Here is a 7066-nt window from a genome sequence, read left to right as displayed (position 1 = left end):
CAGTGGTAGCTTAACGATGTTGGCACTGAACTGCCATTAATGTTTGCATTCTGAAAAAGCATGGAGTAAGAAAAAAGCCAATTTCTGTGCAGGTTTTTGCAAGCAGATTTCTTAGTTTTTAACCCTTGTGTTGTCTTACATTTACATTTAGCAGACGCTCTTATCCAGAGCGACTTACAGTAAGTACAGGGACATTCCCCCGAGGCAAGTAGGGTGAAGTGCCTTGCCCAAGGACACGACGTCAGTTTACATGACCTGGAATCGAACTGGCAACCTTCGGATTACTAGCCCGATTCCCTCACCGCTCAGCCACCGGATTTCCCCATCGACCTGCAACTTTTTGTGGGTCAAAATGTAAAATAAATCAATACGTTTTGGTCGTCTTTTTTGACACTTGTCACTTTTTTAGAAGTATCTGTCAATAGTTTTCTGCGCTTTTTTGATGTTTTTTTAAAGCTGTTTTTGTCACTTTTCCTGACGTTTTTCCCAGATGTTTTTGTCACTTTTGTCCGTTTTTTGTAACGTTTTTCAATGTTCTATTATACATTTTTCTTTACATGCTATACAATTGAATAAAAAGTAGTGAACTTACCAATTAGTTATCTTGTGAAGAGCGTTGTTTTTTGTAGGTTATATTGGGTTAATTAATCTTGAATTAAAAATCTTTTGGTATGGGTGATGTTGTGTTGGTTCACTTTAACTGGAGAGTGAATATTGGACTTTTTGAGAAATTTGACAGAAACACAATTTCACACATTCTTTGGTCTTTTTTCCAAGGGATGTAATTATTAAAAGCCCAAATTCATAGAGGAGCAGTTTAGCATATTTTTTTCTTATTCACAGGATTACTCTGTGGAAAAAAGGAGAGAGGTTGCTATGCGTGGCTTAATGGTGTATCTCAGAGAAAATGAGGAGGATCTCTTCAAAGAGCAGTTGGTAGGTAACTCAGACACTAAAGTTCAGACACACTGTACTTTGTGTTACTCTTGATTTTAAATATGATGACTAAAACACTGACATTGATTCTGACCTACTTATGCTAGGATGGTGGGGATATTGTCAATGAAGTGATGAAGATTGTCATATCCAGAGGTGCCACCATGTCTGATCCAACCAGCGCGAGGATCTTCATTGAGGGAACAGAAGTCCTGCAAGACCTGGACATACCCAGAGCCTGTGCCTTGCTAATGGGGCTGATGTACGGACTCAACCTCAGCTACCCAAAATAACTTAAAAATACTTTTGAGGTATTTCAAAAGATATTCCTTGAGCTGGATGGGCTGAAAGCCAGTCCAAAGGTAATGTCTTTCAAAAGTAAACTGCTGTGCTAAAATGTGATGAATTAGACTGTCCTCAAATTCAACAGGATACACAGTAAAAACAGTAGTGTTAAATTGGCTCTGTAAGTGTAAATTTTAACTCTATCACAGTGTTTATATAATTCTCACAGAGTAGTGTCAATTTAACACTCACACTAGTGTTACAGTTTTAACTCTACAACAGAGTTACTAGATTGACTCTAACAGTGTTAAATACCCAACTCTGGACAGTGTTTCTATAACACTACACCAGAGTGATAATATCCCTTCATAGAGTTAAATACAACTCTGGACAGTGTTTCTATAACACTACACCAGAGTGATAACATCCCTTCATAGGGTTAAATACAACTCTGGACAGTGTTTCTATAACACTACACCAGAGTGATAACATCCCTTCATAGAGTTAAATACAACTCTGGACAGTGTTTCTATAACACTACACCAGAGTGATAATATCCCTTCATAGAGTTAAATACAACTCTGGACAGTGTTTCTATAACACTACACCAGAGTGATAATATCCCTTCATAGAGTTAAATACAACTCTGGACAGTGTTTCTATAACACTACACCAGAGTGATAATATCCCTTCATAGAGTTAAATACAACTCTGGACAGTGTTTCTATAACACTACACTAGAGTGATAATATCCACTATCCACAACAAAAATGACTAAATACATGGAAATAAATTATTACACACCAAGAATGGACATTCTTTTCCACTTTTATTCTGTGGTTCAAGCAATCAAACAATGAGAAAGCACAATATACATGCTGTCATCTGACCCATAAACAGAATGCAAATCAAAAGGCTTGTAAAAAAGCAAATCACTAAGTTTGATGACCATTTCATTTTCCTTGCTATAACAAACTCTGAATGCATGGTAATGTTCACAAAAATAATCAGTTGTTAATGGATACACAATCAAGTAGATGCATTCATTTAGTAAAAGGATTTTTGTGATTTTGAAAAACACTGGGACATCATGCTTGATCTCATTGCAAACAATAAGATTAACCCTGTATCCAGTTCCATCAACCCTGACCCAGTTAGTGCAATGCACATTGTCATAAACATTAATTTCAAGATAGTCTGCCAATTCTTCGTTGTCTTTAAGAGAAAACAAACACACAGGGCCGTATTCTTTTCTATTACATGTCAGTGTGTCCCAATGATTTCCAATTAACATCTGGTGTTTACTGGCAAGAGATTTTGTAATATTCTTGAAATTTTTTAGACAGTTCTTGAAAAGTTTATGTTTTGCTTCATATCTCATACACCAAGTATGCAAAAGAGGGCCTATTTTCCTAATACAAGATGGATAATGTACCATGAAATGGTGTTTTGGTATCAAAGTATGATGTGGGTACAGTTTCTTAAAAAGCTGATGGTGCTCCTGAATCAAATGCTTTAGTAATATGGTCATCCCATAAGTAATGCTTGGGGCAAAAATAATGTTCATTATTTGTAATAAGATAAGCAAAAGGTTCCAGTGTGTATTCTCTGTAGTTACAATATCTCCAAATATCAGAGGTGCATTTTTACAAAACACAGACACTGAATGGAATTCAGCCCCAAGCTTTTGTTAGGACTGTCCAAATTGACATTGGTTGGACGGTTTTTACGTTCCAGATAACCATAATCAAATGCAAAGATTCGAGAGTGTAGATCTGGCTTTGAGATGAAATGGTCACTTAGGTAATTGAAAAGAAGCTTAAGCTCATATTGAGCTACTCCTTCAAGCAGGTCATGCATAATGTCAAAAGAAAAATTGTGGCACACATGAAAATACTTTAAAGTGTTGAGAGATGAATTTCTTTTTACTCCAAAAACAGGATTGCTTGGATTTGACGAGGGTCTGGAAATGAGTCTCAAAAGATTGTCTGTCACGAATAATTATTCTAGGATCGTCCTCACAGAAAACATCTTGGGCATCATTCTTATCAAGCAAACATAAACGGCAGTAGTGTCGGCCACTAAAGGACTCAGAAAAGCCAAGTATAGAATGCATTCCAAGATTGTCTCCAGTTATTTGACTTATTGTACCATGCACTTTTTCAGAGGATATTGGCAAATGAACGCCATCAATTTCTAGTTTTTTTAGGTCAGCAATCAAAGGCTCCAGAATCATATCAAAACCATATTTCTTTAAGTCTTGATAATGGAACAGAGATACTAAATGGATGTTCAAAACAGCAGAGTTGAATTTTGGTGGCAAATTCCGCAAAACAAAATACAAAGCGCCCACCTTATGAATACAACGTTTTGAGCCGAGGGGATTAGCGGTCTCAAAGTCATCATAATATAACTGGATCTGTAAAGCATTACTGAATTTGGAGAACAGTGGATGCATTTTAAAGTAAGCCCCATCATTAAAGATAGATATCGTCACTGGTTGAGGTGTCTGCTTTGATCATCTCACAAATTTCAGGGTTTCGGAATATAAATTTCAAGGTTTCCAGTATAGGGACATACACAAATGTGTCATTCACTGGAACTTGACTATACATGCCAGTTGTCCCATTACGTCTCGTGTCATACCTAACACCTAAAACAATTTCTAGAGGTTCAACAATACCCCATTTCTCACCAAAGTACTTCACTCGTTTGTATTCTGAGTTTAAACCAGAAAATGGGTTTTGAAAATCTTCCAATGTTTGCTCAACTGCTGGTTTCAAAAGAATACTATCCGGAATGACTGATAGCACAGTTTGCTTAATTTGGGAATGCATTTCAGTTGCAAATTCTTCCAAATCTGAAACAACCGATGTGACTGTGTTACTGGATGCACCACTTCTCTGTATCTTTGAAACAATTGCTGCACACATGTCTTTTATTTTCTCTGTATTGAGACCTACCCCACTGTTCTCAAAATTCCCTGAATGGGATGAGTCTTGAACTACAGAACTCGACTCAGAGAAATCAAGCCTTGACGAGTCATCAGAAGGAACATTTAACTCAACAGCCAGGCTACTTACACAAGTCTGATCTACCTGATGACTACAATCTAAATGTTTACGAAATCCGGCATATCCAGCAAATTGCTTTCTACATGTTTGCTGTGAACACATTACTTTGAAACTCTTGTTGGGATAAAAACCATGTTCAAACCGTAAATGAGTAACAAGAAACTGGCTGGTTTCAAAAGTGGATTGGCATTTAAAACAAAAAAACATGTTTAACCTAGTTGATTAGTTTAGCACGAAGTTCTTTAACTCTAGGCGATTCTTTGGTTTTCCCAATGTCAATTTTATATACTGTTGTCTGCATGAAAGTGAAGAAGAGCATCGTCATACATTAAGTTGAAGCAAAAGTGGATTTTGAACAATTCATCAAAGGCAGAGAGGGAACCACCCGCCTGACAAGGAATGAGCTTCTGGTCAAGAGCTATGTAGTACTGGTCGATCTGGCGGGGTGATCCTCCTACAGCAAGCAGATAGGGTTGTCGACCTTTCCTTTGGCGCAGGTGTTCTTCTATGCTGTTGCATGACTATATGGAGAAACAAAAGATTTGTTATTTATTTTGTATAAATATATTGTGTCAGGTTTGACTCAATAAAGGCCAGGGCACTCGTATGAAAGGCAAACATTCTAATTAAACCATAGGAGAGAAGCTATAGCACATAATTGATACCTTGTGATGCACAAGAATCCTGCTGGCTGCATCCACTGCACTTATCTTCAGAGCCCTCTTCGCTCCAGATTGGGGTGGAAGAAGATGAATCAGCAAAAGCAGCGTAGCCATATCACTGTCCCAGTCTGAAATGATGATTAATACATTAAGAAGTACATCCAGACCTTTTCCAACTTGAATGTTAGGACCTGTGCATGCATTTTAGACAGGGCCCACATTGACACATTCCAACTTGACATATGTTTAACACTTGCTGCAAAACCATGCATTGCACACAGAAGAACAACACTAGGCATGTTCCTTATAGTTACTACAGAACTTACAAGTACATACACAGTTCAAAGTTCTACACTTAACTAGAATTTCTTACTGGAGCAATCTTGACTGTCTGTTTCGTTTTTTGCCGACCGAAGAAGGGAACACACAGCAGGCGTTGAAGTGATGGACATGGCTTCACTGATGATCTTCTGCTTGAAAGTTGTGTCCCACCTTTCCAGCAATTTTGAAGCAGTCTCGGCATCAAAGAGCAGTTTGAAGTCCTGGTTAACCTTCAAGACAAACTTTCTTAGAACATAAAAATCCCTCACCACAATACCCAACTCCCTCAACTAGCTTAACAAGGTCATCCCAACATGTAAAAAGAAAGTCCTGAATACTCAGATTGCACATTTCAGTCATTGCTAATTTGAAACGTAGCAGGGGGAAAACACTCATCTTACCAGTCCTTTGGTGTTCAAAAACCTTGGAAAGATCTGTAGTATATCAGCGGCCTTGTTTGGGTCATGGACAAGTGAATTTCTATGCTGAAAAGTTTCTTTCATTTTTTGGAAGATCTGTGCTTCATCTGAAGAATGGGTAAGAAAGGCAATGGCCTCCCTTACAGCATCTTCATCAAGCTCTTCGGGATAGGTACATCTGTTTAAGGAAGGTCCAAAGCCAGTTCTCTCCCCCAGAGGGATGCTGGCATCCAGGTTTGTTCGGGTATGATGGGATATACTCCTCTGCACAGTTTTAAGGCGCCATGCAATGTAGCCAGTACCGCCATCAGGATCGTAGAAGTGCTCCTACAGAAATAAAAGCGAACATTTGCAAGACACAATCAATGAGGTATTAAATGCTTTGGCGTTGCACAGCAGCAGCTATACTAAATAGAGCCATCAAGACTACTGGCATCACACTGAACCCAGGCAAGATGGTAGTCAGTAGGAGACCTTATTGGTTGTTGGAGACAACTGGAAATGTGTAAGATGCTCTTTGGTTCTGGGAAGACTACTTTTTTTTTTTATAAATGCAGTGAAACATGTTAGTTAAGTACTTACATAGTCCTTCTTTGAAAAAGGATCTTTGAACGATGGGAAAAGTGTTACAATTCCAAGAGCATATTGCTCTTTCTTATTCTTTGTGGGGATTCTCCTTAAACGGGAAACAAAGAAAAACCCACGCCCTTAGAAATTAGATGTATCCAGTCATATTTGCCACACATACCAGTACCTTAAAACAATTTAAAACATTCCTTACGATTCGTGGTTTACCAAATTATGTTCAGTTCTGTTTATGTGTAAGATGTTTTACATGAATCTGTTTTTTAAGTTGAGGAATGTTACTTTAGAGCCACATTGGTTCCTTTAAAAAATAAATAAAAAAACTTACCCATGCATCTCAACCATGTGTCCAACAAGTATGTTGACAAGAAGTCGTCTTGTTTCACTTGACAGAGAGGTTTTATCTTTGTACTCTGTTAGGATAACATCTCCCCCTGCTTTCTGCTTGAGGACAGCAAGGACCATCTTCAAAAACAACAATTATAATGTTATGTTTTAAGCACATTTAGTGTGTGTAACACATACACAATGTCCATCTGTATAAATGTACATGTAAGCTTATTAGAAAAAAGTACAGGTTACCTCTTTTGCCTCAGATGCTGATTCATCTGATGTCCTGGGTCTCTTGTGAGGACGTTCTGGGCGACTAGGTGTTCTATCTTGATCACTTGAGTGGCTAGACAGCGACACATCTGTGCAGGAACTCCACCATGTATCTGAAACTGTAAGGGCTGATTAGAGGAGGCATCCACACAACTATACCAACAAGGCCAGTGCATGACAG

At 38.2% G+C, this 7066-nt stretch overlaps 1 pseudogene; it reads right to left on the bottom strand.

The window, feature by feature from the left end:
- Window positions 1–4509: 4509 nt before the first annotated feature.
- Window positions 4510–6747, bottom strand: LOC136951931 (uncharacterized; annotated as a pseudogene).
- Window positions 6748–7066: the final 319 nt, after the last annotated feature.

Source organism: Osmerus mordax, chromosome 11 (genome assembly GCF_038355195.1).
Source record: "Osmerus mordax isolate fOsmMor3 chromosome 11, fOsmMor3.pri, whole genome shotgun sequence".
NCBI lineage: Eukaryota > Metazoa > Chordata > Actinopteri > Osmeriformes > Osmeridae > Osmerus > Osmerus mordax.
Note: the sequence above shows the minus strand (reverse complement) of the source record. Positions and strands in the feature narration are given on the sequence as shown.